This window comes from Panulirus ornatus, chromosome 16, assembly GCF_036320965.1.
Source record: "Panulirus ornatus isolate Po-2019 chromosome 16, ASM3632096v1, whole genome shotgun sequence".
In the NCBI taxonomy this organism is placed as follows: Eukaryota; Metazoa; Arthropoda; class Malacostraca; order Decapoda; family Palinuridae; genus Panulirus; species Panulirus ornatus.
Window position 1 is genome coordinate 33,100,549 of NC_092239.1, and position 26,684 is coordinate 33,127,232.

Below are 26,684 nucleotides of genomic sequence, written 5' to 3' on the forward strand. Positions count from 1 at the left end.
AGCACTGTGGTGCAGTACTGTGGTGTATTAGTGTGGTGCTGTAGTGTGGTGCAGCACTGTGGTGTATCAATGTGGTGCAGTGGGGGGGGGGATGTTGAAGCAGTGTGGCGCGGTAGTGTGGTGGGGTATAATGATGGCCCGGACCTGTGTGGTAGAGTAACAGGATGGATGTCTATCTGGGTTGCAGACACAGGGAGGTGATCACCGGAGGTGAGGCAATGGCTTTGATATCCTAGGATGCGAGGAGAATACGATACAAGCCAGCGGTGGGGAGGCGCAGTTATGGAGGAGATGCAGTAGCGGCGAAGAGTCACACTGGGATGCAGCAGTGGGAGAATAAGCAGTGGGACGCTCGAGTGGAAGAGGGGAGGAGGGGGGGTGGGGGTCGTCTAGTCTGCTGTTACAGTGGGGAGGCATCAGTGAGGGGGGGGGGGAGGAATGGAGAATTCAAATGCGTGTGGTAGGGTGTGTGGTAGTGAAGCTCAAATGCGTGTGGTAGGGTGTGTGGTAGTGAAGCTCAAATGCGTGTGGTAGGATGTGTGGTAGTGAAGCTCAAATGCGTGTGGTAGGGTGTGTGGTAGTGAAGCTCAAATGCGTGTGGTAGGATGTGTGGTAGTGAAGTTCAAGTGGTGTGGAGGATCGAGAGTAGCCACTAGGGCGAGGATGCAGCAGTGAGACGGAGACGTTCGAAGACCAAACATAATACGATCTTTTTACTTCGTCGGGAAGGAGTGAGGGTGTGTGGTAGAACAGGGTGGAGAAGTAGTGGTGGCGGGGTGGCGAAGTGGTAAAATGAGACGGCCGGGGCTGAAGAGAATGGTCCAACAGTGTACGGTGGTCATGCATCAGTGGGAGGGGAAGAGGCTAGACCTATGGAGCCAATGGATTGGGACCAGGTGTAATCAGGTGGTGTACTGGGGCGATCCGGTGGAACTGAGGCAGCCGGGCGATAAAACAGGTAAGGAGAATGCAGTGAAGAGGTACAATACGGGTCACCCCTACTATAATAACAGGGGTGGACATAATGGAGGTGGACTGGCAAAGGTAAGTTTAGCGAGGATGGAACGCCCAGGCGGAGGACGAATGGGGAGTTAAAACGGGCGGGGCGGACTGCTGTGAGGAGGGATGTGGACCTGTACAGAGGCGTGTAGTGTGTGTGAGGGAACCATGTGGTGCAGTGATGCACAGAGTAATGACAAAGTACAAAGGGATGGCTGACGTAGGAGACGACACACGGTATCATAAGGCACTGATTACATCACTGGCGATGGAGTGTTATGGTGGGGTGGTGCTGTAGCCTACAGCGCTTACTACAGTACGTAAAGGTGATAGCAATACAGCAGCAGGGCCATGCATTAGGACGGTATAGTGGGATGCAGGGCTAGAAGATCTTTTAATTTGGCGTAACAGCTTTCGTGTAATGGGTAAGGTAAGAGGGTGAAATAGTGGAGAGGAAATTTAGGGAAGAGAAGTTGTAGAGAATTTGTGTGACTGGTTAAGTTAAATAAGGGAAACAGGGGATGCAGTGAAACCCATTAGTGGTAATGGGTTACCATGGTAGAAGAATAAATTGCAGGGTAGGGGTTGATGAATGGATGCAGAAGGAAATGGGTTTTTGGAGTGGTATATCTGGGGTGGAATGGTGGAGTGCAACCGTGGAAGGACAATATGGAGGGTGGATGAGTATGAGAAATAATTGGGAGAACCGTGATGGAGTGTCTTAATGGGATTTATAGTACTGGGGCTGGAGTAGTGAAGTCATATGATAGGAGCAGTGTGGTTGGAATAGTGTGGCTCAGTGATGGAGTGGAGTAGTGGAACACGGACCACGGCCAGTATTGGAGGGGAATAGTGGAGCAGAACAGAGGATACATTAGTAGGTGGAATAGTGGAGTAGAACAGATGATACAGTAGTAGGTGGAATAGTGGAGTAGAACAGATGATACAGTAGTAGGTGGAATAGTGGAGTAGAACAGATGATACAGTAGTAGGTGGAATAGTGGAAGTAGAACAGATGATACAGTAGTAGGTGGAATAGTGAAGTAGAACAGATGATACAGTAGTAGGTGGAATAGTGAAGTAGAACAGATGATACAGTAGTAGGTGGAATAGTGGAGTAGAACAGATGATACAGTAGTAGGTGGAATAGTGAAGTAGAACAGATGATACAGTAGTAGGAGGAATAGTGGAGTAGAACGGATGATACAGTAGAGTAGAACAAGTGATACAGTAGTAGGTGGAATAGTGGAGTAGAACAGAGGGTGGAGTTGTGGAGTAGAACACTGGTTGCCGTAGTGGGGTGTGGAGTAGAAAGGTTGCGCGGGCGTGGCTGCTCAGGTGGGGTAGGGCGCGGCGGTGGCGGTGTGGTGGTGGTGGTGGTGGTGGCGGAGGTAGCTGTGTGGTGGTGTGGGTGAGAGGAGGAGGAGGAGCACGAGCAGCAAGACCAGTCAGCCTGCACAGTCGTCCATGGTGGGCCACACAGCCAGCCCGGCCTGTGTGTCAGTGTGTGAGTGTGTTCCCACTCCCTCCCTCCCGCGCCCCTGGGCTCCACTCCGCCGCCGCCCTCGACATCACACATACACCAGGTAACGTGACACCTGACACCAGCCTTCTGACAACACCCGTGGGGCTGACATGGGCCATCTCCCGTGCCTCAGTCGGTGTGTGACATGCAGTTCTAAGCGGTCACGTGTTGGTTCCAGAGAGGAGGCTCGGTGTTGGCAGCAATGTGACAGTAATTTATCCATTGTGTGTGACATATACTGAACGATTGTGTGTACCATTTCCTGTCGTAATGTTATGTGGTTCGTGTTGTGTATTACTGATCGTGTTACCATCCGCGTGACAGCAGCGACAACGCCATTCGACCGCGTCACAAGAGTAACGGTGGGTAACATCGCTCCCACTCGCTGGAAATGTGTGTGTGTGTGTGTGTGTGTTTGTGTGCGGGATCATCCACGGTAAACAGTGTAGTAAGCGAGCGAACACCGATTTATTCCAACTCCCGCTTATTTGGCTCGATGCGGAGCAGTACACAGCAATTCTAGGCGGCCCTGTGATGTAATGATACATCGTTAATATATAACCCGTGTTTTCTCATCTCTCTCTCAGAACAAAAATAGACGAGTCGGAAAAGTTAGAATGGATATTATCGCCACGTAAAGAGCTAATTAATAACCAAATATATTCCAGTAGGTTCGTGTGGTGAACCTTTAAAAGGCGACACCCGAACCATGACCTCGTGAGACTTAGTGACTTACATACACTGCGTTAATGACGAAGTCAGAGGGCAGAGGAGACCTGGCATTGTGGGTGGGGGGTTGATACTCCTAAGTTAGACATGAAATGGTTATAGTCGGGGGGGCGGGGCGGAGCAGAGCCGCGAGGTCTGCTGCACTGAGCGAGGCAGACCCCGCACTACACTCGATTCCATCGCAGCTGCCTTGTGCTGCCTGCCACGCCCCCCTCGCGGCACGGGGTTCGAGCGAGGTGGCGGCCGTCTCTTGACCCGCACCTGGTCTCTCCATGAGAGACCAAAGAGAGGCCCTGACTGTGTGGCCAAGAGGTCTCTTCTTTCGCTGGTAAAAGGGTCAGCCAACAACGTGCAAGGAGACTTTTACTCATATCCACGAGTGCTGTCTCTTACATCCAGCCAACCTCTTATGATAGGACTAGCTGTGTTGCAACGACTGCTGGCTCTTAGCCTGGCGCTTAACCTAGCCAACAAGGGACTGGTTACGTCAGCAGAATGTCACTCTTTGCCTGATCAGATCAGTCGGGACGCAGGAGCGACGTCAAAAACAAAGAAGGACCTGTCGCATATACCCTGTGCATCAACGAGGCGAAAAAAAAGTGCGCCTTCTGCCAGTACTAGGCCGGTATACTTACGGCACAGGCCAAGTGTAGTGATGCCTTTTACTGGTGCCCAGTCATCAATCCACGGCCTACAAGGCAGGCGCCCCTCCCCCCTCCAATTATGCTGTCAGTGACACTAGTGGTGTTTATCTGCTAAGCCCTCCGGTCTGAACAACATAATTTACTCTTAGACGGAGAAAACAAATACTTTATATGCAAATACCCGGCTTACGACGCTTCAGCCTGCGGGGTTCCGAGAGGGCCCACTCCAACACCAGTCAATAAACAGCCGATGTATCTCATGTTATTCTTATCATATGCTGTATCTCCCAATCAGCCGATCACCACTTGAAACTTTCTGAACACACGAGTATACTTTACGTTCCCGAGGAACTGCCACTAGAATACATCTTGTGCGTTCGTGACTTTCCCCAAATATTTCCCCAGGCGTACGATAACCAACGTGTCTTTAGGTTCGTAGACCAGCGAATTATAAATACGAAAGCCCCTTGCGTCAAGGAACGTGTCAAAGGCTTACCTACCATCTAATGTCACCAATGGCTGGGCGGGAGAGGGGCTGTGTTTGACGCCATCCACGGGATATATATATATATATATATATATATATATATATATATATATATATATATATATATATATATATATATATATATATAACACTGTCCTTATAGAAAAAAAATCACCAGGGTTCACGTTTCGGGAATTACAAATACCATCATCAAAACCCATAAATAAAGGATAATGTGCATTATCTTTTATTTAAAGGTTCTGATGATGGCATATGTTATTACCTAAACGTATATGAAATTACCTTTAAGTATAAGTAATTACTTTAAAGATGCTCATCCAAGCCTCAGTGATTCATTTATATATATATATATATATATATATATATATATATATATATATATATATATATACCATAACCTCAGCCAGGTACCCAATTTATCGACCAACCCCAAGAGGAGGAAGAACAGCTGGGTTGAGTGCAGACCGACTGCCGCGACCAGGATTCGAACCGATGCCCGCTCGACCCTGGGCGGCCCGTAAATGCATCACGGTCGGGAACGATGGCCACTAAGCCACGGCTGTAGTTGGGTCATTTGTGCTTTAGGCCAATCAACTGCCGGGATCATTACGGTCGCCAACATCGTGATAAAACCACCAATCGAAAAATCTTTAACATCATTAAGGGTTTAAAAATGATAGTATGGCTATATACATTCTCACTGTGTATATACCCTATACTGTAGCTCACCATTCTCACTGTGTATATGCCCTATACAGCACCTCACCATTCTCACTGTGTATATACTCCATCCTGTAGCTCACTATTCTCACTGCGTATATACCCCATACTGCACTTCACAATTCTTACTGTGTATATACTCCATACTGCACCTCACCATTCTCACTATGTATATACTCCATCCTGTCGCTCACCATTCTCACAGTGTATATACCCCATCCTGTCGCTCACCATTCTCACAGTGTATATACCCCATACTGTAGCTCACCATTCAGCTGTCTAATTGAGGTTTCTACCTGGTCACTCGTTTGATCCACAGCAATAACTGGTTCAGCAGGTATTCCGAAACACCCACCTCAGCTGCTTCTGCTAAACTGTTATAGCTATCTGCTTAATAGCCTCGAGACTAGTGGAGAAAATAACGGGTGTGGGCATTTCCAGGACTTACGAAAGTCCCTTCTTAGGCACTTCCTCTCTCATACCTTACTTGAACACGCCTGTATGTCTTTGAAAGCTCTCCGGGCGTCAGCCGAATCTTTGACACTGTTTTGTTATCGTCAGCTGAAGCCCCGAAGCTTCGAAGCCCTAGTGTCTGCAGGATATCAAATATTCTCCACACAGGCGAGAGCCGAGGTGGTAATGCTCTCACCTGGACACCCACAAGATCGCTAATGTTCTCACTTAGGCGCTGCCGGATCGCTAACGATGTTCTCACTTGGTCACTCTGTTCTCAGTTGGGCACTCCAGGATCTCCGATGTTCTCACTCGGGCACCGCAGGATCGCCGATGTTCTCTCCCTCGAGATCCGCCGGTTGGCAAAAGTTCTACAATAAAGATGTCAGTTCGGAAGTTTATGTTCTGTATCTGGGCAGCCATCGGGTCGTTAATATCCTCGCCCTGGCACCGAGCTGACCCAATAAATCTAAGTCTACTTTTCTAAGGGTTATCAAGGGTTCCCTGCTTAACTGTATGCTGCTCTTTAACACATGCGTACCTCTCGATCATGGAAGTAGTGCGTTAAAGTTTTCTAAGACTGTCTTCGCATCTTTTTAATCACTCTTGTACTTTGACACCGACACAGTTCTTTGGCTTGATACATGTCATATTGGACAAGTCTTCCACCAATTGACGTTTTCATTGCAAACAATCGTCTTGAGGTGCCTCCCCATCTTCCAATATTTGCTCCATTAGGCTGCCTCTTAATGGCAGACAATCCACGTTTTCATTACACTCACCGTTTTCTCAGAGGCCTCCTCCACGTCTTCTACGCTTTGCCCCAAAGTACCGCCCTTTATCTTCATCACATCAGGGCGTCGCCTCCACCTGCTAATATATATACCCGTCGCTGCTAAGTAATTTCTCGCCCTTGAAATATATACTTTTCATCAAAGTTGTCCTTCCTCGGGGACTATGTACATTCCCTTCTCTGGTCTCTCCGTATTGCCAGATTTCTGCATCTCGACGCCGAAGTTCTTTTAAAAACTTTCCCGTCGTCAAAAAATATTGGCGCTGGTCATCTGATGTTCTCCTTTGCCTCCCGGGTGTATAAAATCTCGGTGGTGCTCCGTCTCTCTGGAAAACGGGGGAAAATTTAGTACATCTTAATGTACGTTTCGACTAACATCTATTCTCATCAACTCAGGGTCTGCTCCTAGGCAAGAGAATGGCTTCCGCGCAGAGTACAAGACGCCTTTCAGGCATTTCGTCCACAGCAGAGATGTCTGGTCGTAATCAAATCTTTAGTCGTGCTTTACGAGAGATCCTTTGGCTGAGTTCGTATGAAAGGAACATCTTCATCGCTCTGCACGTATTACATGTCATGCAATTTCCTTCCTTCGGATCACATACCGACCATCGTTTACATCTGTGACAACGGCACTTGAACGACCCAATGCGAAAAGACTGTTATAAAAGGACAAAGGGAAATCTATCCTGAGTCCAGTTACCAAACGTAGTTAAAGATTTCTTATTAAGGCAAGTGGTAACCTCTAATGACCCCAGCGGTTGTAACAACCTCACCCAATCAACCTCAACCAATGAGAGGAGGGGGGGTGTGTATTCCCCTCCGTTCGAAGGAGTATACTGTCTTGTAATGAGTTGTAATCACAAAAGCTAGAAAGATACTGCGTAAATTGCAGGTAAAAGAACTATGGTTTCCCCACCACTCGTGGACTATGAAGACGCACCGGAGCCCACCACACGAACGCATAAGCGCCAGGGAAATTTCCTCTTTTACATCTGGTGACTCAATGTTCCACATGGCAAGCAAGTCTTACATGTCTAATGCGAATAATTCTACTTTGCATAGCATTACCGTGGCTTCCCTCACCCGAAATCGATTCTGAGCAAGTCGGCTTCAAGGTCCGTGCAGCAGTCAAACGACAAATGACACTGAAATACATCTCGGAGACATTTTTTCTTTTTATATTACAGTGCAAGAAATAGTGAGGCATTCGTAATGGGATTGTTTCATGAATGCCTAAGTAGCAAACCTCGGCAAACGAGCAGAAGCGGTGGCGAATTTAATTTGATAAGTCCCCTGAAGCACAGAATTCGCGAGCCGGTGGAAGGATTAAATCTATTGCGGTGAAAACTTCGTTTTTTTTTTTTTTCTTCCAGCAGAAAAGCACATACCAATGACGCATAGACAGATTACGGGGTTATATAAATATATATATATATATATATATATATATATATATATATACACACACCGGTATGTCTTCGAAGCAAGTTTGTACTTACATCAAAACAACAGTTGACTGAAAGTAATGCAAAGTTTTGGCTAAATTTATGAAAAAAGAGTGAAATAAATGTGTTATTTTACAGCTGATTATATTGGGACAATCTTACGCATTGCTTGAAGCCACCAGAACCAGTCTTGATAAGGATGCTGCAAAGCGAATCTCTCGAGTCAACTTAATATTGCATGAACGGCGTAAGACATTACCTGTCAAGACGACCCGTGAACTACAGTAATGTTTAACGACCCAAAACGATATACAGTCACAAGTTACAGTGTTGTTATGGTACTTAGGAGTCTGTAACTTTGGCATGGCAAGGTTAGATTGTTTGGCTGGGTCATACGAGATTATTTTAGATCACACTGATTATGAAATATGTTCAGTGCGAGAAAAAGAGCGATCATCGGACAGGGGAAGAAAGGGGAAGTGAGTCGAAGTGTGTAGAGTGGAATAGTTGGGATAAAGAGAACGGGTTTGGAGGTTGAAGAAATGGGTAACTGTAATAATCAAATTCACTTGTTGAATCTTTTATCTTATAATGTTTCACACTCTTGTTCTAATGTCTCTGGGAATATACGAAAATAGGGACTCGCTGCCAAATTGTCGTTTAGGAGGGTTTTTGTCGAAAGGGAATGTCAGGCTTGGACTACCAATTCTAGGGTGACAGGCTCGTGGTGATTACTGATCGATGAAAGTACATTTAGTCTATACTGGTAATGAATATGTAGCTCTGTCCGTAGGATGTTGTACTTTCGTGGCATGATGAGTTGTTTCCAATCTATTTGTCCAAGAACTAAGTGTCTTATGATTTTCTTAATGTGGTAGATGTGGATTTATCTTGCTTTCCAGGGGGTTATAATCAACTGTCTCTATTTTGCTTTTAACAATAAGCAGTGATTTCCTGAATAATTTGCTTTTTCCTTATTTATTTATTTATATATTTATTTATTTATTTTGGTATTAGGCAATTATTTATTGTGGAGTGACGACGACTTTGCCAAGGACCTGTCTCGTGGCAGATGTCCTCTCCTCTCGTTCCCGTATCTACTGTCCCTCTTAAAGTTGACTTTACTTCGGAAAACGTGGAAAGTTTACTGTCCACAATGTTTCCCCGGCAATATTAGGGGGAGGACTGTTATCTACAGCGCCAGAAGTTTACTGCCAACAACGAACGGAACTTTAGTGCCACAGGCGCTGGATAGTTCATTACTGACATCATGCGATTGTCGTCGACGGTATTGGTACTCAGCTGCCAACAATGATGTCAATGATGTCAGTTCATTGCTGGTAAAATCACGGGTGGGGGGTTAAGGGTTGTTATTAGCAACAGGGCTGAAGGTTTATTAGCCAAAGGGCGTTAAAAAGGTTGTAATAATAATACCGAAAGTGTTTGAAGCGTTTCACCAACCGTGTTGGGGAGTTCTTTTCCTATAATACCGTGAGGTTTAGCACCGGTTGTCCTGAATGGTATCCGGCAACGATTCCGGATGATTTAACGACCACTTAATACAACAGCTTCATTACCCGGAACTCTGGGAAAGTCTGCCAGATACGTGTACTTTTTCCAGATATTCGAAATCCCTTTTTTTTTTTCTTTATATCTTAATCGAATCACTTGTATTGTAGGTATCTTCCCAATCAGAAAGACGACACCGTAAGAAAAAATTCCAATTTCAATGGGCAATATCACTCCACTTGTTCGTCGTCCTGGAATACTCAATCATAAACGAGATTCCAGCGGTTTTAAACTGGACTGGAGACACGCCAGATGCCAGCGACTGGACGCGGAACGTGTGAAGAATGAGGTTGTTATGATCATTGGTCCGGGTTCTTACATCATGATCCGTCCCCTCCCCCAAACTCCGAGTGTTTACAATTTACTAAAACAAAGTCAATTCACTTGAGCCTCTTCCTTGGTAACGCTTGATATTCTGGGCAAACACGTCTTTACTTCATTACAGTAGGGAGAAATGTATCTGATTGCATGTATGGAATTATTTCCCGAAGTGCAGAAAGTTTAAGAAAAATTCGTGATAGCTAATTTCCTCGGTTTTTTACAACGGACGTAAGAGTTAATTTACGATGCGGTGATGATGAAGATTTACAACACATGATAAGGAGGGAAAAAAACAATATCTTTTAAAGTCTTTCTTCTTCAGCAGAACCTCCGTGGTGTAGCGGTCAGCGCCAACAACCGTGACGTAGTACTCAAGGGTCGCCCGGGGTCGACCGCATATACGTTCGAATCTTGGTTACGGCGATCAGTCCACAGTTAACCCAGCTGTTCATCCTTCCCGTAACACTCAGTCGATAAAATGGGCACCTGGCTTAGGCTAGGGTATACACAAACCACGGCGTCCGTGAGATGGTCCTGATGATGGCCAAGAGTTCCCGTGGTCTTTGCCAACATAGTGTCCGCCGGCCTCGCTGTCCACACAACCAACACACGTCAAGCGGGCCATCAAGAGCCGCGTGACCTCTCTCTCCTCCGCCTGATAAACACGTCATGTTTTTCTCCCGCCCTAATCGGCCACTCTAGTGACACTGGGTCTCCTCTCTCTCTCTCTCTCTCTCTCTCTCTCTCTCTCTCTCTCTCTCTCTCTCTCTCTCTCTCTCTCTCCAGACGTGAAGCTCTGCCGCGACGTCTCAGAGAGAGAGAGAGAGAGAGAGAGAGAGAGAGAGAGAGAGAGAGAGAGAGAGCGATCAGAGCCAGACAGGCCTCCCTCCACCTTACTCCTGCAACTTAAACTTACATCTCATCAAGTCATTCTAGAAGGCTAAACGCTCGAGCTGGAGACCATATTTGTTCTTGCAAGAACTTTAGGTTTTTCCACACTCTGTACGTCTTTCAGTCGTGATAACGGGATTAGAGTGATTGCGTTACTATTACGGAAATCTCGTACTTTTCTTCTGATTATGAACAAGTCTGACACTATCTACACTGTATGTATAGATACATAGATGTATAGACATCTCTACGTCTATCTGTCAATGCAGAACAAATCGTGCGGAGGATCAACAAACCTATACGTCGAAACACACACAAATAAGAACATTATTTGTTTATTTTAAGGGACGTGTGTTGTTCTGTCGTTTCGCTGAACGTAAGGTCATCTGTCATCATCATCCTGATGTCTTTCACACCGCTCTATCGTAATATAACACGACTTGCCGTACAAGCGTAAACATTTTCAACAAAATAAAAATCATGGGAGTGAGGCCCGCAGGTGGAGGAGCAAGGTGGACTGGGTGGCCTGGCTCTGGTCGTTCACTCCACCACCACTCCACCACAGTCTCGAGCCTGGGAGGGAGGGACGGGGAAAAAAGAATACTGCCACCTGAGTGGCTGTCTCGGTCTGGCCGAAGAAAAACATGACTTGTTTATCAGGCGGAGTAGCGAGACATGGCTCTCGCTGGTGTGTTACGCGGTCAGCCCAGACGATACACCAACGGTGGTACCAGGTCAACTGACCACTGCATCACGTTCTCGTGGTCCTGTATTTACGTCGAACTTGCAAAACAAAAGTGTAAATCAAGAGGGGAAAGTGTCACATTCGCTGATGATGTAACCACGACTCCTCGAGGTGAATATTATCCAAAAAAAATCCCGGTGGACGGAGGAGTAATATCGTTTGAGAACGCTCTTAACGTATGAGCGAATCTCTCTAACCTACTTGTGTCTGGGAAAGCCTTCCTAGCTAGCGTCTAAGAAAACCTTCCTAGCGTCTAAAGAAGAAAAAAAATGCATTCCTAGCGGTTCGGAAACCCTTCGTACCGTGTGTGAGGTTCCTCTGAGCATATGCTCAGAGACAGTTCTATATACAGGGCATGTGCCAAGAATGATTTGATCCGCAAAAAAGGGAATCTCAGATTGAGAACGGGACAGCTTCCATTCACTGCGCACACAGCGCCATCTTCAACATCACAGATGTAATTTAGTTTCTCTCTCTTCACCACTTCACCGGGTATAAACACTACGTATAGTGGCCTGGCTGAAAGATTCCTCACTCGTACACGACGTAAATTCACGCTGTATAAGGTACAAGGGAAACACACAGTCCAGAAAACCAAACCAAACCATAAAAGTGCGTTTGCTTCTCGTTGCGGGATCCACGCCAAACCAGATACATGACGTCCACACGACGGGAAGATATCACAGGTGGACGGTGACCGATAAGAAGGACTGGCACCTCTCCACACCGTCAAATTCACGACCGAGAGAGCGCTGGGGTACACCTCGACCCGGAGAGAGAGAGAGAGAGAGAGAGAGAGAGAGAGAGAGAGAGAGAGAGAGAGAGAGAGTAGGTTTCATCGACGGAAAGCAGAAAAAAAATAAAAGCTGTCAAGGACGTAAAAGACAAGTAAGAGGAAATTCTGACCTCGTCCTCAAACCTGAGAAAGAGGAGGAGACACAGGGATAATCTCACATGCCACTGTTGCTGCCCAGGACGAAGCAAATGGAATTATTCTTCGTCGTAGTCTGGAAACACACACACACACACACACACACACACACACACACACACACACGCGATGGTTCTTCTTTCGCATCAGAGACTAGACAGCCCTGCGAGGGAGGGACTTTTCCCCACGAGTCAGATGGACAATCATGCTCATTTATAACGATCCCTATCAGCCTACACATCACTCACGAGTTTTTCTCTTGAGCGATATCGCATCATCTTTATTTACTGTCTTACAAGCTGCGGTGGGTGTAGTTCATTTCTCGTCATTTTAGAACGAGTTCGGCTCGCAAGATTACGACGCAGACGGCTTGGAATGTTCGAAGCACTCGCCCATGTTGGAAATGGGAGGTTGCCTTTTAGACACACAATCTGGCCTGTGGACAGCTGCTTGGGGGGCACACAGTAGGGAGAGGCGTGTTAATACTCGCTCAACCCAATTCGATGAGAGACAGAGCAGTCGAAGGAGGAGGTGCCGCCGCTCTGGAAACCCTCCAGCGACAGATAAATGACCAGAGTCGTCTGCATTCCCCGTGCGTTAAGCTACCAAGAGATCTCTTTCGCGTGAAACTCCCTCACCAGCGTCCGAAATTCCTTCGTCAGCGACCGTTTTCGGTTTGGAAGTGTGTGTGTGTGTGTGTAAGATACGAATGGAGACAAAGCATTCGGTCTTACATGACAGATCAGTATTCATGGACAACAGGGTTCCTGAATGACTCGGTGAACAAGCTGCAACAGTCGTGGATGCGATGATAGCTGCTGCCTATGTGGTAGTGACGACGACCAGCCATGTAACAGAGGCGGGTGTGTGTGTGTGTGTGTGTGTGTGTGTGTGGGGGGGGGGGGGGGGCAAGCTAGGGTGCCCGGGGGGACATGAAGATGTGGCGATCACGTCTGCCATAACGTATTCCCAGAAGTCACTCACTCTCCCTGACGTTCCACTTCTATACTGAACCAGACGTCGACCATCATTTTTCCGAAGCATCGTTGGCTATTAGCTCTCTCTCTCGAAGACACTAGGAGATGCTTATCCGCTTCATGCTACGATACAATCATGTGGTAATGTTTGCCTTAACTATCCGTTGCGTAGCTCAAGACTACGCGCTTAACAACGCCGATCGACGCAAATAAACAGCTTCAGCAAACAGTGACTGATCTACCTCCCTCCCATCCCATCGCGACGGAGGTTTAGACCCTGGATGTATGACCCTTGCAGTCAACTCCCTCACCACCCGGGCCAAGAACAGATTAAACCACCACGTGACTCGAGTAAAGAAAACCTCTGACAAGGATCCAGACTCTGGACTCTCTATATATCACCCCTGTATGTTACTGTGGTCGATAAGCTAACACACAACTTGTGGCGGCTTTGAGAAGGCTGTTGTCTTGAGCTGGAACCACCAAAAAGAGCGTCAGTTGACGAATATATATTTCGTTGTCAGTCTCTAACCTGCGTGCGTTCTTAAAGCTCTCAAAAATCCAGATGTTACTCATCATTCAATCGTCGATTATCCAACTCGTCACTCGTTCAACGAAAGCAAATGTAAGATATTTGTCCTATATTTTGAGTGGAACTCATTCTTATGGGGAAACAAGTGTAGGAGGCGAGTTATCTGTTTTTATACGACAACTTCCCCCGAATTAAATCGCAGGGATTAAATCTATGCACGGATTAATGTTGTAGAAAACGGGGACATGGGTATCATTAACTGACGTACTCCCGAAAATTTCGCTCTCATCTCCAGCGGTGACACCACACCGTTCTCTCATCAATTTCTTAGTCTCTACGTTACATCTTGATCTGGGACGCTGCTTGTTACACCTCAAGCAACTGTCATTCTTTATGTTACGACTTGGTTGAAGAAGCAACTTGTTAAACCTTAGGGTGAACTAGAAAAAATGATTTCTCTTTGTTCTCCGTGAACCAATTTTTTTTCCCCCACTCTCCTCCTCTAAACAAGCTCCTCAACACTCTCGCTGTGGATGTCACAGATTAGCAACATCATTACCGCACACCCACACTGTGGAGATCCTCCCTCCCTCCCTCTCATCATCTCGTGTCCTTCGAATACATGTTTAAATTTCATGGTTGCTTCCCTTAAACCTCTGGTTGTGGGTCATCTCTTTGCCTTCAAGCACATGCACTACTGTGTGATCCACCCTGAGCTCTACGTGATCCTCCTCCTCCTCCACCACCTCCTCCTCCAAGTGGATATCAAAAAAAAGGCAATGTTTTCTTAACTTCAAAAGGCGTCAAGAGTCGAGTCAGCTTTTGACGACTTACCTTCACCTCAAACCCTTGTGGCTTTTGAGACCGTGCGATACAATATGTACTTTTATAAAAAAAATTCCAGACGCTCGAGTCTCGTTTCACAAAGGCAGCGTAATAAATTTCTTAACCTCTTAAGTCCCAGTAGCATTAAGGATTTTACTGCCACGGTTCATGCCTCGGTTTTTAGTAGGATCGAACACCCTTCTGATGTCATTTCTTCGTTATTTTCGATTTTTTTAAAAAGAATTTCAGCCTCATACCGATCGTTTAAGACGATTATACAATCGCATGGTTATCAGAAAGGTTTCGTTACACATACAAACATACATACATATACAAACACACATATATACATATATACAAACACACATACAAACACACACACACACACACACACACACACACACACACACACACACACACACACGTTTCAACAATGAAAAGCTGCCAATTGCAGTGATCTCTTACTACTAGAAATGCTGACATGTCAGACAGTTCTTGGCTGCAGCGGGATACCTATAGGTACAAAAAAAAAAGAAAGAAAAAAAATTCTCCAACAGTAAAGAATCTTTTACAAATTTAATCAATTTTCCTCCATTTCGCCCGTCTATCCATCGGTTCTTTTTCTCTCCGCTCTGGACGTCAGGTCTTCTGTCCAGGGGACGAATCTTTCAAAGCATATTAAAACGACGCTCATCTGTCGGAGTTCGAACTCCTTGGGTCACTGACAACCCCCCCCTCCATGGAACATGGCCTTCGCTTGTTATTGTTGCAGACACAAGACGTTCAGATTGAGGGAAATGACGATTTACACTGCGATGAAACTGTGAAGAAAAAAGAGAGCGTACGTGGCACGTATCAACATTCCAGACCACAGTGGGTGCTCGTAAAGCACGCATTTCCAATCTTTACTATCTTTGGCCTACACCCGACTGTGGGAAGGGGGAGCGGGCGGGCGTTCTCCTGTTGGCGTAAGCTCTGAAGGGGGGGGGGGGTCAGTTCGGACCCAGAAATCATCCAAGACTTTAACTGTTCAGCGCGGTACTTCGAGGCTTCACGAGAACCCGGTAGTTTCCCCTGTGGCTTCATCAGTCCAAGTGGCGGTTTTCCAACCATGTTCAAAACCTTGGAACATGTAAAATAGCTCCCAGGAGCAGCGGGGTTGCGTGTAGCCAAAGACTACAACTTAAAAACCCTTTTAAAAGGGTGCTTAGATTCCTTTCCCTAGCCATCTGATATGGAATAACTCCCTGCTAGGGTACTGGAGGAAGTCTTCAAAACTCCGGTATTCCCGCCCGTATAAGACCATGGTATCGTTGTGCGATGACGTGGACGCGCGTCCTCTGACTCCGAGGTTTGTGGGAGGCGAATGAGGACACGGTGTCCCCTGCTGGCGTGCCTGCCAAGCCAGCAGCGATGGGCGGACCTGGAGCCCGAGGGAGGAGGGGTAGGTGGCAAGGGGTGGTTCTGGGTCCAACGCCGAGCGATCGACTGCAGGTTTATGGCTCCCGCCGAAATTTATGGTGATTCCGGACGAACTGGTCAATGAAGAAGACGCCTTTAATCTTATTCACAGTTCCATTTATTATACCCACCGTAGTTCCTAATAAAGAATAAAAAAATATATATAATCCTTTCCACAATGCGACGCACGTAATTACTCTACCCAGCCGTGAACGCTTGAATAATATTTACGATCAGTATCCAACGAACGAACGTTGATAATTGATTACTATCAGAACCTCTACGACTTTTACAACCTTCTAAAAACCATTAAAAACGTCCCCACCCAAAAAAAAAAATATATATGGGACGAGATCCTAACCTTATCATCTCCTTATAATGCTAAATAACCATATATATATATATATATATATATATATATATATATATATATATATATATATATATATATATATATATTATGAATGATAAGAACACAGATGGCTCATATATCTTATACGAGTGCCAGATGAGGACATACATCCCATTTGATGAGAAGGTTAAGAATTACAATCTAAAAAAATCATCCATAACTTTGTCCTCAATCAATTTTTTTTTCCTCCCCAACTGTCGCATTTTTTCTTCTTTTTTTTATACTCAGTTTAAATAGCGACTTTACGAGGATGCGTATCCTTCCATCGTCTCCGACTGGCCGAGATTCGAAGGCCGTCAAATTATTGGAAGGAGATCGGAATCTATTGTATAGTAAGCGTACTCAATCACCACGAGGCAGGCAGCCATGTGAACAAGATACATGACCTGAGTCACACACATTCTCTCTCTCTCTCTCTCTCTCTCTCTCTCTCTCTCTCTCTCTCTCTCTCTCTCTCTCTCTCTCTCTCTCAACCATTCCTCCTTCTTGGATAAAATATAAAAATCTGTTGTTTATTACGTTCTCCATCCGCCATGTCCACTCGCACGTACTTACACACACACACACACACACACACACACACACACACACACGGATTCCCAAGCGCGCCCAACCACGTTCTTAAATCACTCCTTCCTCCTTCTGACAACAGGTTACCCAGGTGTCACATGAACACGTCTTAATCCATAAATTTCTAATTCGTCTTGTGAGGATTTTCTTCTTGTCGTCCCTATTACCCTTTCGTCTCCTGTTTACATGTGAACTGCTTGGTACCTGAAGATCAGTCAGCCCCTCATCCAAACCCTTTCCATTTTGATATAATCTATATACCTATTAGTCTCCTGTTTATTCCAGTTTAATCTAAATTTCCTCGTGTTTTCTGTCCTCTATGTTGTTTGTTAATCTATCTTAGCCTGATCTATGATACATTCGTTCTAATATACCAGTTCTTCATGCTCCTTTCATTACCATATATCAGCAATTCATTTCATCCACGATATAGAGACCAACTGCCACAAACAACTTCAGTTTAAAGACGAATATGAAATATATATATCGTGTCTTCCGCTTGTCTGCCAAGGTATATTTCGCCACCGGCCACTCTTTCAGCGACAAGATTTAACAAATGGCAATTTTGTATGTACACACGTACATGACCCCGGCCATGAGGAGTTACACGTTTCTATACACAAAAATTTTTCAAACCATCGCCTGAAATTTCACCTCCCGTAAACATGTCCCTGCCTGGCCAAACAGCATCCGCTCTGGGGCACTTGGCCATAACTTCTGAGGAGTGAACCTTTACCTTCTCAAAATAACGGTAAACGGGGAGTAGTGTAAGGCCTGTAGGAGGAGCCGGGGGAACTGGGGTCGTCATAACTTCGAACTGGGGTCTACTGAAGAGCACATCCTGTTGATGTTTACACTCGGGGCACAGTTCACATGCGAACATCGATCTCATCAAAAAAAAAAAAGTCGGATAATCTTTCTAAATAGAATATCTAAGTCTCTGTATTAACGTCTCGTTTTCTTCTGGCAGTTCCTCGAAATAAAGTGGAGTAAAGTGTTCAGGACGATATATATATATATATATATATATATATATATATATATATATATATATATATATATATATATATTCTTTTCTTTCTTTCAAACTATTCGCCATTTCCCGCGCTAGCAAGGTAGCGCTAAGAACAGAGGACTGGGCCTCTGAGGGAATATCCTCACCTGGCCCCCTTCTCTGTTCCTTCTTTTGGAAAATAAACATATATATATATATATATATATATATATATATATATATATATATATATATATATATATATATATATATATATATATAAAAGCGTTCGTATATATACAGATATTCCCAGGGCGGCCCAAACGAACACCGCCAACTTTACAAAGAGACTTCAGGAAGTTTGAAACGTATATCAACAACAACAACAAAAAAAACAACACCACCGAAAGCAACATCCCAGCAGACGGAAGGGGAAAGGTTGAAAAAGGGTGACATCAGGGAAGCTGACGATGCGGGAGGGTTTTAATACCAGTCTGACTGAGAGAGAGAGAGAGAGAGAGAGAGAGAGAGAGAGAGAGAGAGAGAGAGAGAGAGAGAGAGAGAGAGAGAGACGTTAATAACATCAAGAATAAAAAAACAGCAAAGAAAATAAACGAAAAAAAAATATATATATACAGGGTGCGCAAAAGGCTGGGAGATCTAGATAGACAGATGGAGAGAGAGAGAGAGAGAGAGAGAGAGAGAGAGAGAGAGAGAGAGAGAGAGAGAGAGAGAGAGAGAGAGAGAGACGTTAATAACATCAAGAATAAAATAAAAGCAAAGAAAATAAACGAAAAAAAAATATATATATACAGGGTGCGCAAAAGGCTGGGAGATCTAGATAGACAGATGGAGAGAGAGAGAGAGAGAGAGAGAGAGAGAGAGAGAGAGAGAGAGAGAGAGAGAGAGAGAGAGAGAGAGAGAGAGAGAGAGAGAGAGAAAGAGAGAGGGGCGCGACCGAGAGGAGTCACTTTAACAGTAAGTGCCCCATTATAAAGTAAATAACACACCCTTCCCTCCCCCCACCTGTGGAAAATATGGAATGGCCCACCATAAAAATAATCATTTCGCCACCTGTACAACACCCGAGGATGCTGGATAACAGAGAGGGAATAGCCACCAAGTGGGGTTTCCAGAAGAGAGTGGAGGAATCTATGATATTACAGGGATAAGAAGAGTGAGGCGTTTTGAAATTTAACTGGAGGACACAAGCGAGAACTGAGAACTGGAATGGGAAGAAACTATCTTCTTTTTTTCTTTATTGAATTTAACAAGGTTAATGGGAAGAAACTATCTTCTTTTTTTCTTTATTGAATTTAACAAGGTTAATGGGAAGAAACTATCACTTTTTTCTTAATTGAATTTAACAAGGTTAATGGGAAGAAACTATCACTTTTTTCTTAATTGAATTTAACAAGGTTAATGGGAAGAAACTATCTTCTTTTTTTCTTTATTGAATTTAACAAGGTTAATGGGAAGAAACTATCACTTTTTTCTTAATTGAATTTAACAAGGTTAATGGGAAGAAACTATCACTTTTTTCTTAATTGAATTTAACAAGGTTAATGGGAAGAAACTATCATTTTTTTCTTAATTGAATTTAACAAGGTTAATGGGAAGAAACTATCATTTTTTTCTTAATTGAATTTAACAAGGTTAATGGGAAGAAACTATCATTTTTTTCTTAATTGAGTTTAACAAGGTTAATGGGAAGAAACTATCATTTTTTTCTTAATTGAATTTAACAAGGTTAATGGGAAGAAACTATCATTTTTTTCTTAATAGAATTTAACAAGGTTAATGGGAAGAAACTATCATTTTTTTCTTTACGGTGAGACGCAGAGGGTAAATGACACACGGAAACGTGTCTTGTTACCCGAAGATCAGTGTAGAAACCCAGTTCGAAGCACTACACTCCCCGGTCGTCTCCCACCTGCCTCCTAAGGTGAGTGGCAGTAGCGCTCCTTCCCTCCGCCACTACCCCCACACCTCCGCTAACTAAACCCCACACCGCCCACTACCCTACCCGAAAGTATGCGCCATCCTCAGGCGCTATTATCCCCATTATCTCATCAACTTATTATGGGGGAGTATTGAAAATCCATTCGGTGTAGGGCTGATGAGCCAGGACGATCACTTCCACTCCCCCTCCACCCACACACACATTTTGCACACATCACTACGGCAGAAATCCCCCACGGCCTTCATTAATCAAGACCTAATTAACCAGTAATTATGAAATTCGGAGCATCATTTACTGTGGGGGTGAGAGGTTGAGGCTGTGGATGACAGTAAGGAGGTGGGGGGGATGCTGGTCATATTGAGAAAATGGTGGGCAGCTGGTGACATGAGCGGAGGATGGTGGCCATCTGGTGACATGAGAAGATAATAAGCAGATGGTGACATGAGTGGAGAGTAGGCAGCTGGTGACATGAATGGATAGTAGGCAGCTGGTGACACGAGTGGAGAATAGGCAGCTGGTGACATGAGAAGGTGGAGGAGGTGGTAATGTGAAGGGACGTGGCAGCTGGTGACATGAGTGTCCGTGTGGAGCAGTTGGTGACATGAAGGAATGGGACGGCTGGCGAAAGGACGTTATGGATCTGCATGCTGGAGACATGAGAAGATGGCATGATTGGCGAAATGAGGGAAGAGGAGTCACCTGTTACAATGATCATGTCTCTCTATGCCGTTCATCAAGTTAAACCTTGGCTATGACCTTCTGCCTCCTCTAAGGTCAGTTAAACCTTGACTATGACCTTCTGACTCCTCTAAGTTCAGTCTCTTCTTCTCATTCGGTCCGTCCAAGATTTTGCCTCAGGTCTTGTACCTCCAAAACCGCCAGTTCTCTTTGACGAGCTTCAGGTCCGCCATGACAAAGAGTTCAGGTCAAGGGGTCAAGATCATCACAGCCAAGGGTACGTAACCGCCAATTCACAAAAGTCCTATCGACGTGAGAAAGGAGTCGTACGGTCGTGCCAAGTAGTGAACTTTAAGTTACACATTCCCTCTGATTATCCCCAGCGAACGTATGCCAAATGCGCTTCGAATCCGACGATGTTCAACGAAATACCGGACGAAACCTTTGCTTAACTTAGACGAACATGATCTTGTCTAGCACGAACCTGGTTTAAGTTAATGAGGTCTGGTCTTGAACCACTGTGGTCTCGGTGTACGACCATGATCCTATTGATCCTTGGCAGAGATCAAGCTAATCTCGCCGGACACACACCCCAAGTTGTGGGGGTTCGAAGCCTGCACGCGATGCTCGCGAGCGAGGATCTGCTTCGCCTCAAATCATACCCTGAGACAGATGAAAAACATCCTCCCGCTCCTGTGATGTGTGACCTCCCTGAGCGATGAAATATGCAACAACGGGTATTCTCAGTCACCTTCATACTCTGTCTTGCTGCACATCACATATTCTCCTGCTGGTGTTGGAAGAAGAGGAGGAGGAAAAGGAGGAGGAGGAGGAGGAGTGGGGGGCAGCAACGCTTGAAATATTGTCTAAAGAATCCTGGCTCGTGGAGAGGTTACAGCACGGCCGAGGGAGGGCAACAGGCCTGAGCAAGAACAAAGGCGGTGGCTTGGCGAGGGCCCGACGACGCCTCCACCTCCTCGTGTTGTGTCAGAGGCGAGAGGAGGAGGAGGAGGCAGGAGGAGGAGTCTCGTACAGGCACGTCTAAGTGACAGACTGTCTCGTTGTGATTCAATTCCCGTTTTTTAACTTTAGATGGCATAAAGAATGGGAGTCGGTGGGTGTTGCTGAGTGCTGCACGAAATCAACTGGTGAGGGAATGAAGCATCGAATCGTACGAGAATGACCAACGCGTTGAAAATAACATTCACTTATGGAGATTAATCAATCAATATCATAACAGAACAGGGCGTGATCAGGGAGCGATAGAGGATATCATCGCTGAAAATAAATTAAAAAAAAAGGCCAGTTATTCCTATCTGGTACAAATGGGCTTCTCGGCCCCCCCTTGCCGCAAACACCCTCTTTTTTTTCGGGGTTGGATTGGGTGTGTGTGTGTGTGGGGTGTGTGTGTGCGGGGTGTGTGTGTGTGTGTGTGTGTTGGAGCCCAGCAATCATAACACACAACGGGAGCAAAACCCCGTCGCTTGCTACGTGATGAAGGCCCCTCACCACCACCGACCAACAAGGCGAACGTTTGTGATCCAGGAAACCCAGCCTTTTTTTTTTTCCCCCCCGGCGCGAAATTTGTTGCAATCGCCGGGCGAGGCGGGAGCACGTCAGGGCTAACATAGGATACCTGCCTAATGAACATACTCACTTTACTCTTTAGATAGAACACTGCATACTTCACACACACACACACACACACACATATATATATATATATATATATATATATATATATATATATATATATATATATATATCGGTCCTTTATCTCTTCTTTTTTTAACAGACTTGTTCGTGTTTTGAAACCGCTGTGATAACGTGTTATGTCTTCCCTCTAACATCACTAATACGTTCAGTATAAGCTACGTGGTTTATCGTGGATGTAAAAATCTAAGAGAAAGACTTCCACGGCTGTCATGCCGTAACAAAGAATGGAACGCTTGTAGCTATAACTCTAATAACCTATTGAATATAAGTTACCGTAACAGAGCTGGAACAAAGTGTTGACGAAAATCCTAGATTTCCGTTGACGTATCAGAATAGCGGTCCTCGATATGTAAAGTAAAACAGACAAGAACGACTAAATAAAATATAATTACAGGAAATTCACAACCACTTTCTGGTTAATCCTTTCCCCTAAATAGAGAGAAAGAGAAAGAGATATTTTGGGTAGTTATACATACGTCAGCGTCGTTACCATTATACGAAACATCTTCATCACAAACAATGATCCTCGATCCCCTAAAAATTAGTGTAAAAAACGAATTAAAAACACAGCTGAGGGCCTGGAGGCTGACATGTCTGGGGAACCTAATGTACGGCTGAGTCGTCTCGCCTGGCACATAACATCTTGATCAACGTGGGGTTAAGTCGGTACACACACGCACATGGCGTGGTCCTGCGCACTAACGGCTCTGCCCTGGGTTTTAATCACATCCCATAAGTCTTGCTCTGTGATAAGATTATAATCACGGTAAATTCCTTTGCAACGATCATTGTCGTCCGTCTCAAGCATTCTGGAAATATGTACCTCCATTTTCAAAATATAATACACACACACACACACACACACACACACACACACACGGAGCACACGAGAGAGAGAGAGAGAGAGAGAGAGAGAGAGAGAGAGAGAGAGAGAGAGAGAGAGAGAGAACATGTACAGAAAAACATGTAATATGTAATATGACGAGTTCGTCCGGGCGGAGGACAGAATTAGCGTCCTACAACACCTCATTTCTACAGAGGATAGAAGATAGTAAAGCAGAAAGTCACAATATGAACACAGGTAACAGATCTGATGGTCTATGACGAGCTTACCTGCTTGAGGAGAGCAATAATGCCCTAAACACTTAATTTATGAAGATGGAGATAATCTAGTAAAGTAGGAGGCTCCTCCTCACCCAGCACACACACTGGCACATCCATTGACAACAAATCTTACTGGAAAAGAATGACTGACGTCTAGCAAACAGCAAAGATTGCCCCCAACGATCACAAGATCATCATAATTTCTCTGGTCGCTCTATATATTTCCCTCATCTTTCGGTGCAACACTTATATCTAGAGTGAACATACGTCACGTAAATGTGAAACATTTGGATGAAGTTGTATTTTCTTAAAGTTATCAGCCACTTAATTGGAGTCACTCTGCTATTTCTGAGAAAGCACGAGTCAAAGACCAAATTCTAACAACTTAGTAACAATCGCATATCCACAACATTGTGAGGTTATAGCTACATGATACTTTTCTTTTCGTCAACATACAGAGACGGGCGCCAAGACTCAGTCTCCCTCGCGACACAAACGCTGATTACATAACCCTGAACTGGTGGTAGGAAGTGTTGTGGCGGCGTGTGAGAGCCCGTGTCAGGTTGTTGAGGTGGTGGAAGTCGGGTCTGGAGGTGTAGGAGTTGTAGACGAGATCTCATCGTAGTAGCGACGTCGGGAGGAGTAGAAAGAACCAGGTGCATTAAGAAGGATCGCCGGATGTAGAGAGAGGGAAAGGCGTCTTGGATGGTCTGGGTAGATGAGCCTGAGGGAGGACTGACTGATGGAGACTAAATAGATGTGGAGTTGGGTCATGTAAGGCTACGACGCCAGTGAGACTCGTAGATTGTACCCTTTCCCTACGGGATTTTATAATAAGGGCGAAGATGTGTGTGTGTGTGTGTGTGTGTGTGTGTGGTGGTGTTCTTAAGGGCACGGCATTAGGGTGTCTGGCGGGATGTACCTCCTCCGTTTTAACGAAACTTGTGAAGCACAGGAATGGCGGTGGTGAGGAGGAGTGTGGTCGAGTGAGTGTGTGGCGCCTGCAGATCAGGATCTGTCGTGGGAGTGAGAGTGAGGAAGTCTTCTGCTTCGTGGAGGACACATGTGGAGTGCAGAGAGAGAGGACCGTTCATGTGGAAGATCGTGGTCCACTAACAGGTAATGGCGACTTGCAGACTACAGGAGGGATGGTGATGCGGAGGAGCGTAATCACCCACATAAAACAGATAAATGAATCACTGAAACTGATGAATTAAACCAACCGAGAGACTCACTGAAATTGATCAATAAAACCAACCGAGAAACTCACTGAAATTGATCAATAAAACCAACCGAGAGACCCACTGAAATTAATCAATAAACCCAACCGAGAGACTCATCACTGAAACTGATCAATAAAGCCAAGAGACCCACTGAAACTGATTAATAAAACCAACCGAGAGACCCAGTGAAACTGATCAATAAAACCAACTGAGAGACTCACAGAAACTGATCAATAAAACCAACCGAGAGACCCACTGAAGCTGATCAACACAGCCAGACGATAGAATCACAGGAACCCACCAACACAACCAGCCGAAGGAGTAATACAAACTGATCAACAGAGAATCAGTGGAACTAACCGACACGTGTAACTTAACCGAAGGCGTCCGGGTTAAGCCTGTTGGCCACATTTCGGGAACAAAGGACCAGCCCAGTCGGATCAGCGGACACGCATCACCACCCAACCCACCCCCGTCTGTCGTAATCTCTTCTCCCACGTCTTCTAAATCAGTCACACGGATCGTTCTTACACGTCCTTACACGTTACAGCGAAGACGCTGTCTGACTGTGAGATCCAGGAGGCGAGACACGACGCAAAACACACACGCAGGATACACCATGAAAGTGAACGCGTTCGTATCTTTCCCTGCAAACACACCAAAGCGACGGAGGTGTCTGTGTTGACCAGGGAGACGGAAAAGGAAAAATTGATGTGTGTGTGTGTGTGTGTGTGTCCACGATCAACCTGAGAACAATATTTGAAATCCGCACTAAGAATTACGTTAACTTTTAAAAGAGGATAAACGTCTTGTTACGCTCTGGGGGAAAAAAAGGGACCTCCGACAGATCTTTGATTGTAGGCTTAAGAGGAAAATAGTTTTCGTAGAACAGGACAAAAAAAAATATAGTTCACAGACTGGAAATAAAGGGTCAGTCATGTACGCTACAGCTTCTAAGATTTCTTTATATTTTTTTCACACCATTTCTTGCCTTTGTACTGCCCGCGGCCAACGCTGATGGGGGCGCTCACACACGTCTGTTAAGTCTGTCTGTTGGAATGTTAACTAAACCGCTTTTTATATAACTGGAGCTACAAAAAATACGGCTAAAATATGGCTAGTGAGTCCTACCTGATAAAGCATGGCTTGGCCATTTGCGAACCTCTTGTCTGTCTCAGACCAGGACAACCCAAGATAAAAAAGCGAGCTCATTTGCCCCAATTCAGAATGAGGTCCCACGTCACGGAAATGCTGGCGCTCCTGCTTGTGCCAGATCGGTGTGAGGGAGGTGAGGTGAGGGAGGGAGGTGAGGTGAGGGAGGGAGGGAGGGAGCGAGCACCTGTGTGTCGACTGTATTCTTAGCAAAGGAAGTCAGTCAGGTTCTCCTCACACTGATGATGATGATGATGATGATATCAAGTCATGCTGGAGAGAGAGAGAGAGAGAGAGAGAGAGAGAGAGAGAGAGAGAGAGAGAGAGAGAGAGAGGAAATCTGATATTATCGACTTACCTGATACACAATTGTCATATTGCTATGGTATCTATAATCATCTCTACGGGTTTTTTTTTTTTTTTTTTTGTAAGGGGTTGTGACGCTGTGGAAAACTCCTAGGCTTTCGAATGATGCCGTGAGATTAGTACCTGTGTTCAGTCAAGATCAAAAAACGTACATGTCCAGACAGAGCGAACCCGAGATCTTACAACGACGCACTGAGCTGGGGAAGTGACAGAATGAAGGCGCCCTGTTTTACGATTACACTCAAAACTTTGTTGATATTGTTTGGAATCACAGACACCTTGATGTTCTGGCTAACACATCTCCGTCTTTGCTGAAAGTGGATTTCCATACACAAAACTGTGTTTACCGCATCATACATACACACGTACATACAAAATATACATCTATCTATCTGTATATATATACATATATATATATATATATATATATATATATAT

General features: G+C 45.1%; 2 protein-coding genes across 2 annotated transcripts in view; one reads left to right on the plus strand and one right to left on the minus strand.

Moving 5' to 3' along the window:
• Positions 1-26,684, minus strand: part of LOC139754224 (band 3 anion transport protein-like) — a 475,361-nt gene that overhangs the window by 346,099 nt on the left and 102,578 nt on the right. The window lies entirely within an intron of this gene.
• LOC139754226 (uncharacterized) overlaps positions 2,426-26,684 on the plus strand; it is a 133,445-nt gene continuing 109,186 nt past the window's right edge. Inside the window, exon 1 of the mRNA XM_071671526.1 lies at positions 2,426-2,585. The gene's annotated coding sequence lies outside the window, so the exon portion shown is untranslated. The remainder of the gene's footprint in view (positions 2,586-26,684) is intronic.